The 9,639-nt window shown below is 34.5% G+C and overlaps 1 long non-coding RNA gene across 1 annotated transcript in view; it reads left to right on the forward strand.

Moving 5' to 3' along the window:
- Positions 1-2,492: 2,492 nt before the first annotated feature.
- The window catches only part of LOC107653223 (uncharacterized), an 18,116-nt gene continuing 10,969 nt past the window's right edge, over positions 2,493-9,639 (forward strand). Inside the window, exons 1-2 of the long non-coding RNA XR_001630197.1 lie at positions 2,493-2,675; positions 8,209-8,272. This is a non-coding gene — a long non-coding RNA (uncharacterized LOC107653223). The remainder of the gene's footprint in view (positions 2,676-8,208; positions 8,273-9,639) is intronic.

The following is a 9,639-nucleotide window of genomic DNA, read 5'->3' on the forward strand; positions in this document are numbered from 1 at the left end:
TGTTGTCTTTAAGGTTTGTTTTTCTGCTAATTATTGTAATTCTTACAATAATTGCTATTTCATTGCCGGTCCTCATTATAGCATTGATATCAGCGAGTGAATGCAATTGTGCTCATCAACAACCTCACTGATGTCTAATCAGTTTCTATGTAACATTTCTGATTACTTTTGAATGCAGATGATGATTAAATACTCTGACACTGATGGAAACTCAACTTAAGCTGCAGAAATAGCAGTGGATGTCAGATTTGCATGTATAAATAAAGCAAAAAGTCATTAAAGGGTGTGATTTTACCATGGTAAAGAGCTGTTGTTAGGCACGATACAAAGCCTCAGTACCTTTTACATTAGTAAAATCACTGTACAGTAATCCTTTCATCGAGATGGCTATAAGCACTGTAAAAAGCAAATTAAATGGAATAAACAATTATTCAGACAAGTAGTTCAGTAGCTGTTTGTGGTTGCCGTATTTATATAGTATTCAGCTGATGTGTGGGCACATGTGTGCATAATTTACAGTAGCTTTGAAAGCGGTTTACTTAATAAGACTGAGCGGGAACCGTCCGTTTTATAAATGCACAACAGTAATAGGAATATTGGGCAGCATATTGACCGCATGTATGCTGAACATAATGAGGGAATCCAACTGGTATTTCAGGAGTTTTGTGTACTTCTAAATAACTGATGCCGAGCCAAATTCATTGGCATGAGCTGGCGTGTGCTAGCTAACCTTCTGGTTCACCAGCCGTATGACGAATATGAACCTAAATATTACATCAGACAGCATTTAAATTAGCATTTTAATGGAATTTTCTCTCTGTACAAGAGCCACTGAGGCATTTGGTGTGTACAATTGCACCATGAATAATGTGTTACTCAGTGATGAGATGTAAAAAGTTAAATATAACTGGACACCATTAATCCAAACCGTTCTTTTTCATGACAGCTCACTTGTTCTCCCTGAGTTTGAACTATGGATTCATAAAAGTGCATGAATAGAGAGAAAAATAGTTCAGTTTAGTAAATAGGAAGCAAAATATGTAGGAATGATCATTTATTGCTAGCAGAATTCACTAGTTAAAGATTTAGAGTCAAATGGTAGATGTTTAGTTCTAGTGACACTATAATCAACACTAAACTGTGAAATCTCTGGTTAAATGACGTTTCCTAATATTTGTTTATTGTCTAATAACGTCTAATATTAGACAATAGTCACATTCTCTCACATATTCATATATAGATTCTAAATAAAGTCTATAAGACCCACCAGTCTGCCTTAATATAATCATAGTGCTGGTTTTAGGGGGATCACATTCATATTCGAGTGTCCATGTATGTTATATTGATATGTATCATATCAATTTATTGGCAGCATTTCAAATTGGAGGACTTTTTCGCATGCAGCTTTAGAAATGTACAGATCATTGAAATCATGTATCGTTTTGTGAAAATTGTGGTGTTCAGTGTTCAGAAACAGTTGCATAACAAGACTGGAGACACTTCCAAGAGAGACCTTTTTATTATTTTCTTATTATTTATATACTACTATTTTAGCATTTATAAATATTTAGAATTCACTTTTTACTATTATATTATATTATATTATATTATTATTATATATTATATTTTAATATTATATTATCTACTAAATGTTATATATTTTATTTTAATTTTCATGATAATTTTAGTTGTAGTGATCTGTTTGTGCTTTTGTCAGTTTTATTATTATTTGATTATTTTGTTATATTTCTATTTAGCTGCAATTTATTGTTTTAATTAAAAAACAATAAAGTACGTAAACTTCAAATGCATTAAGTTAGTTGCCAAACATTTCTAATGGCCAATTATTTATTTATTTATTTATACATTTAGTTTAATTTAATTTAATTTTACAGAAAACACTTTTTAATACTTCCAAGTTCGATGCACAACAACACTGACCCAGAGGGGGCTAATTAGTAATTTACACTCTTAGTATTAATAAATTAAATTCTCATCAGTGTAAGAAATTAAAGTACCTTTGCATGTTGTATGTACATGCATAAATATGCTTATGTTGGATACTGTCAGTACGTTGATGTTGAACTTTTCAGTATCTAATTGAACAATGCAAAAACTGCATATGAATACGAACAAGCTGATGTTGCTTTTAAATATATAGGTTGATGACATAAATGTTGTCGTTTCAGCCCCAAATCGATAATAATCCAGGAGCGATCCAGCTCATGTGCCTTTATGCAAGACATCTAACCTCAGGCCAGATTTCTCCAGGGTCGCCTTAAAATTAGTAAGTGAAGTAGTTACTGTTACTTGGCTATAATTTTCTTTCATAGTTTTTGTTGTCGGCCTGTGGATAATGGAGAAACGAACACTATAGTTGCCATATACACACCGCTCTCTAATGATTACTACCAATTACTGGCAGCTGTGTTACTATAATGGCAAGGTTTTAAAAGTCAATTGGACTTTGAGATGGCAGTGCAGCTGGATGATTAAGTTGAGGAATTCTAATATACCTGCAGAAAGCTGTCCGTTAGCATTACCATTCATTTCGGCGGCTGCTGCTTGGCTGGTGGAATTACACAGCCTGCATGCTGCCATCTTTGCTGCAGTTGGAAAGGTTTTTTTTTTTTTTTGATGATCCACTCACCAGGAGCCAGTTACACCAGCAATCTGTGAGTTTTAACGAATCCTAGTACTACTATACTGAATATTAGGGCTGGGTAAAAATTCATTAAGTGTAATTTTAACAAATCAGACAATTTTAACCTTCAACGTTATAGTAATGTAGCTGACTCTCATGTATATTTTACAGCATTAGTTGAGTTTTTTTTTTCCTTGAGAAAATTTGGCATGTACTGTACCTGATATATATCCAAAATAATCGATATTGAATCGAATCGAATCGCAAGCTTGTGAATGAGAATCGAATCGATTTGAATCGTGAAATTTGTGTCAAAACCCAGCCCTACTGAATATCTGATAGCTGCACTATTACATATGTTTAGATAAGGCATAAGTTTACGGCAGATAGATATATACCGATAACACTTTACAATAAGGTTTCTTTAATTAGCATTAGTTAATGCATTAACTATCAATGAGCAATGCATTTGTTACAGTTTTAACTACTTTTAAGTAATGTTAATAAATGGAACCTTATTAAGGTGTTAGCATATATCAGTGAGCTCGTGATTTTTTCTGACTGTATTCCTTTAATACAATGATATTGATATTTACACTTGCCTGTGTTTTAAGAGAGCGTGAATAAATGACTTACTAGAACTTCTGTAGCCTGAAACCAAAATGATGCACTTGAAGTCTAATCGGCACATTTTTTTATGCATCACTCCGTCACTTGATGCAACAAAAATATGAATTAAAATCCATAAATATCAAAGACATTTTTTTTTAATTAATTTTGTATGAGTATTTTTATTGCCTCTAAATAATTTTAGACACAGTCTATTTACATATTTAAATGTAATATTTAATTATGTATGCATCGTATTTCCATAGAGATTAAATTTTTGACTGCTAACAAGCATTTCAAACTTATTTTTCCTCATGTACACAAAAATATTATTGTAAGTTTATGTTGCGCAGTGATACCCAGAACCGTTGGGTGAAGTGGTCATAGCTGTGCTTTATCGTAAATAAAACACAGCTGCTGACCAATCAGAACCAAGAACTGGAACTAACCATTTTATAAGACAGTAATGCAATAAGCTTTCAATGAAGCAACTCAACGTTCCTTCATTACTAGTTATAAATTGATGTTTTCAAATTAGTAACAGAGGCTTGAACCTACGGCCTTATTTCCCATATTCTCCCTAAGTTTTTCTTATCTCTCATCTTTTAACCCAATCTCCGGTGGCACTTGATATGTTTACTTTGAGTAGAGTCTTATGTAGCTCTGTACCAACACCAAAGTTATTTTGAGGCTAGTTTCTTTTCTTTTGTTTCTGTTCTGTTGTTGTGACCTGTCAGTCTGAGCGTGGGTCATAACACTTGAAAATGAAACACACCTGCTACACAGACATTGTTTTCTCTGTTTATGTTTGAGGCTGTGCATGTTGTATTCAGCTGTATTTTTGTAGGGGCACAGTAAGGACACGTCCCGCCAGTCTATGTCCCAAAACGAGAGCTTTATCTTATTTAATCATGCTAAGCCAGCTCATTACTTGTACCCTATAGTGAAGCACAATCTAGTTAAGAGAAATCCCTCAATCCTGTTGGATACCAGCCCGGCCTAACCTACAAACCTAAAATCCTGACAACCTTCATTTTCAAGCAGTAGACATAAGCAGATATGCTTTATATTATATCCCTACTTGCCCTTTTAAATTGTTTATTATATTATTCATAGTTCAAATGCTGATAGCTTCATAAAATAATTGTGTTAAACACACAGAGAGGCTAAATGGATCTGGATGTTGCATTCATATCGATGTAATCAGGATTATTAAACGGCTCACATGAATACTTGATTCTGATTGGACAGTCAGGAAATTATCCGGTTAAATATTTATGTATAAATTACATAATATGTTATGCTCTCTTTCTTCACACGTGATAAAATAATTAGGACTCAATAAATAAATAAATTAACATGAAATATTGATTTAAGTAGCCATGCGATAAGTGCAATAATGTGCAGTACAGTCATTATAGCAACACAAACCGTATGAATGGAATATATGCTGAGAAAGGGGTAGGTTTAGGTAATGTAAAAAAAAATAACCATACTCCATCTTGGATAAAAGTTAATCCTTCACAATGTCTGGCAGCACTGAAATAATGAGCAATTAATGTACATTATATTCTTGTGTCGCTTCACTCTTACTGCATGCAAGGAGTCGGTCTTAATGCATCTATATAACTCACTCACCATGTGCGTCTGAAGAGCAGAAACAGAACTGAGATAAATGGAACATTTGTCTGCCTTGACAGAAGACAGCAAATTGGGATTAATAGAAATATATGACAGCGCTAGCGGAGCCAGGTGATCAATTCCAGCCAATTTTCCCAGACCTGGCTCGCTGTCCTCACCTCTGTCTCTGAGGAGAAATGTTGCTTTTATTTCAAATAGTGTGTCTGCATATTCTAGCGCTGTTTAGCTGCTAGCATAGTGTGTTTCAAATGACCTAAATATGGCATCATAATGATGTAACCTTGTTATCATATAGAGCTACAATTTATGACGGTACTGTTCTGCACTCTAGAATTATTTGTATTACAGAAATTAATAATTTAACTAATATGACTTGTTGTTTATTAATCAGTCATACTGTTGGCTATAAAACATTGCATTCTGGCCAAGAATTTAAAAATACCATCTGACCGACATGTAAAGCAGCCAGTCATAGGTAATTTAGCTTTTATGTGCCATAAAAAGAGGCTGTAACCTGACATTTTGTATATAAAACTTTTTCTAAGCGGACTGTAAAAAACATAGCATGACACATAGCAACAAGCTAAAACACCTTAGAAACAGCATGGCAAAAACACTCAGAACACACTGGTGCACAATAGCAGCATGTTGAAAACAATCACAGTACATTACTAAATGTGTAGTAAAAACAATTACAGCCCCCTTAGTAACTGCAAAGCAACAAGTTGAATACAATCACAACACTTTAGTAAATGCATAGCAACAAGTTAAAAACAATCACAACACTGGTTCCAACGAAACAACAAGCAAAAACACTCAGAACCTCTTAGAAACTGCTAAATAAAAACTTTCTGAACACCTTAGTAACTGCATAGCAACAAGCTAGAAACACTCAGAGAACCTTAGCAACTACATACAGTGACAACAAGCTAAAACACTCTGAAAACCTTAGTAACTGCATAGTAACAAGCTAAAAACACTCAGAACACCTTAGTTGCTGCATAGCAACAAGCTAACACACTCAGAACACCTTAGTTGCTTAGCTGCAGAGTGCCTTAGCAACCACATACAGTAACATTCTAAAACACTCAGAAAACCTTAGCAACAATAGCAACAAGCTAAAAACACTCAGAACACCTTAATAACCCCTTAGTTGTTGCATAGCAACAAGCTAAAACACTCAGAGCACCTTAGCAACCACTTACAGTAACAACAAACTAAAACACTCAGAGAACCTTAGTAACTGTATAGCAACAAGCTAAAAAACCTCTGAAAACCTTAGTAACTGCATAACAGCTAGCTAAAACACTTCAGAACACTTTAGCAAACCACATAGCAACAAGCTATAAATCCCTCAGAACACCTTATCAACCATACAGCAACACACTGGCAACCACCCACTTTAGTATTGTGAATGTGAGTTTTGCACGGGCAAAAACCACTCATGTTATTTTGAGAGAATGTATCAGTTTTAAATGAGTGTTTTTAATTTGTCCAGTGGATGAATGGTGCCTTTTCTGTAGTTTACAGACAAAAAAGCTGCTGCTTATTGGGTTGACAGATGGATTCCCCTGCTTTTTTTTGTCCGTACACTCAGTGAAGGTTAATGGCATTTGGTGGCATCGTGATCCCTGGGCGTTCATTCCTCCAGCTCTCTAGGTGTCTGCCGTCGCCTGCTTCCTCACGCTCCGCTCCGGAGTTACGAGGTGACACTGATGAACCATCTGTTAGGTTCATGTCACCCCAGCAGCGGCTGTGATGGGCATCAGGACGAGACGCTTTCTGACACTCGTGAGCTCCTGTGCTGCCTGCTCAGCTACTTTAAGCCCCAAAATAATCACCCCCGACCAGCAGCAACTCATCAGTCTGTCCTGTGAGACTCGCAGGAGGGTTTGAGTGGAAGCAGAAGACGGGATACAGATGAGTCTGACTTATAGGAGCAAAGGGTGAATCTCACAAAACCTGTCAAGCATGTCGCCAGAGTAATTTTTCACGCCAAAATCATAAAGAAATGTATGTTCTACTTAAGGAGGCCTGTTTTTAGGACCATTACGATTTCTTTGAATTGCATTATTATTCCATTATTTTAAAGGACCTAAAAGAGGATTAATTTTTATTTTATTTTTTATAAAAGTAAAATATATATTATTATTATGATGATTATTATTATTATATGTATAATATCATATTATTGATGTAGATTTTGGGCTAAAATTTGACCCGGACATTATGCGAGATGCACCTGAAGAGGCTTTGTAGAGTTATCTGTGTGTTTAGCTATGCCGTTTAATATTATTTGTATATGCATGGACAGTAAATGACTGTGAATGTGCGTTTTACATCTAAAAAGAGAACTATGAACCTCTCCAGTTTGCGAGTGGGCGTTCTGGCTTTTTTGGAACACTGGAGTTCAAATGCACATCTCTCTCAGCTGGTCTGGATACACGACTATATGAACCGTTTGGCTGGTATGTAGTTCTGTAGGAGTTGTGGCGTTTTTGATTTTATTTTTGGATCAAAAGCAATGAGAGGAGGAACAGATTCATCCTCCACACATGGGCGTACGGTTTCAGTGGGCCATGAACCTTAAGAATTGAGTCATTCCTGTTTGCTTTGTAGACGCATCACTTCCGCATCTTGTGTTTGCACCTTGCTGCATGCAAGATCACGGAAAATCGAATCAACCTCTTTTAGGAGGTTCCAAATTTAAAGAAGTTCTCTCAAGAAACTTAACAATGAACACGTTGCGCTGCATGATATCAAATCAGCGGGTGAACTTTTTAAGCTTCATTAAACACAAGCTGCAGGAACAATTCACTCAATAAACATTCTTTCATTATTCACTCTCCCTCATGTTGTTTCAAAGTTATATGCTGTTATTTTCTTGTAAAACACAAAAGTAGAAATGAAGGGCATGCTTAAGTTCACAGTGACCAGACGCTCCACAAAGAACCTGAACAGCATCTTTAAAAGTCAATTAAGTGAAACTGAAGATGGAGGAGACATAATGTGCTCTGTGGAAAATGCAGTCTAATTATCCTTTCTAAAATATGTTGGATGAGCTCAATCATGCATGCAGAACTTGTAGATTAACTTTTTGAGAGAGATCGATGAAGTTCCAAAGAAATGCATGATGCTATTTTTTTATTTTTTTTTACATTGTGGAGTTCAAAAGATTTTAAAAGATAAAGACAATTGTAGTATGAATAATTTGAGGCCACTGAAGTCAAGAACAGGACATGTAGTCTGTTGAACTGAATCAGTGATGTGCTGGTTAGGCTGTGACCGTTTCTCTCTTTTGTATTTTGTTCTAGTGCACTGAAGAAACTTTTGCTGAAAACACTAACCAGATATCTCTTGAAAAAAACAACGAATAAGGTGAGTATTTATTACAGTTATTTTGCAAATTATTCAAAAACTGCCTTTGACTGGTTCATCACACTTTAAATGAAAGGTCATGTCTGGTGCAATGCATTGTGGGATACAGTGTTTTACACCATATGCTGTGTTGTATACTGCACATTTTTGAAAACTGGCTTATATGTATACGTGTTTATATTTATGTATTCATTTCATTTCAGTTTTAGTATCATTGATATACTATTATAGTTTTTAATATTTTGAATTTGTTTGAATTTTTATATTTTCTGTTTTCATTTTGAGTTTTAGTAATTTTGTTGTTTTCGTCATTTTTTATTGTTCTATATATCTATCTATCTATCTCTCTCTTTATATATATATATGTATATGTGTGTGTGTGTGTATAATGCTTTATTTGTATAGCATTTTAGTTTGAGCCAACTTAAAGTTAAAATAAAATAACATTTAATAAAAATTAAAAAATAAAAGATTTTTATATTTTACTTTATTTAGATTTTTATATATATTTGATAACATTTTATTTTTCAAGGAACAAAAAATGTTTGTTTTAATTTTAGTTAATTATAATAACCCTACAGTACAGTCAAAAACAGTAATATTGTGAAATATTATTACTATTTCACAATATTATTACAATATTATTAAATAAAACAACTGATAACAGCTCTCAATGATATCTGTCGGGTCCCCGCTATAATAGCAGCAACATTCACAAATGTTTACAGAACAAGCGGGAACCCAGTGTGCCTGTAGTTTTCTCTATTTCTGTTTTATCCGTGATAGAAAGTCTAAGGCCTTCTTAAGCCGTACGGCTGACTTATCTAATCTGCGGCCTGTTATGCATCAAACTAATATTGCTGTTGAGACAAAATGCAATGCCATCAAGTTAGCATTTTTAAACATTCATTTAATACAAATAAATCATTTCTAATCAATGACTTAATAACCACAAACAACCTGGATTTTATGTTTCTAAATGAAACATGGCTAGAAGACAGCTGCAGTGCAACGGTCCTCAATGAAACAGCCCCTCCTAACTTCACTTTCATGAGTGTTTGCAGGACTGTTAGGAGAGGTGGAGGTGTAGCTGCTCTATTTAAAAATGTCTATCAATGCAAGCAAGTGTCATTTGGTCAGTACTTGTCTTTTGAATATCTAGGGATTGTGTTGAAAGGTGCTCCACGCATTCTGTTTATCATTATTTACAGGCCTCCAAAATACTCTCAAGCCTTTGTTGAAGAGTTCACAGAAATGCTATCAATGATTTCCTCAGAGTTTGACTGTTTTGCTATTGCAGGGGATTTTAATATTCACATAGATAATGCAGAAAACAAAACTACAAAAGAAATTATAACTGTTTTAAA

Source organism: Sinocyclocheilus anshuiensis, unplaced genomic scaffold (genome assembly GCF_001515605.1).
Source record: "Sinocyclocheilus anshuiensis isolate Anshui unplaced genomic scaffold, SAMN03320099.WGS_v1.1 scaffold117, whole genome shotgun sequence".
NCBI classification, from domain to species: domain Eukaryota; kingdom Metazoa; phylum Chordata; class Actinopteri; order Cypriniformes; family Cyprinidae; genus Sinocyclocheilus; species Sinocyclocheilus anshuiensis.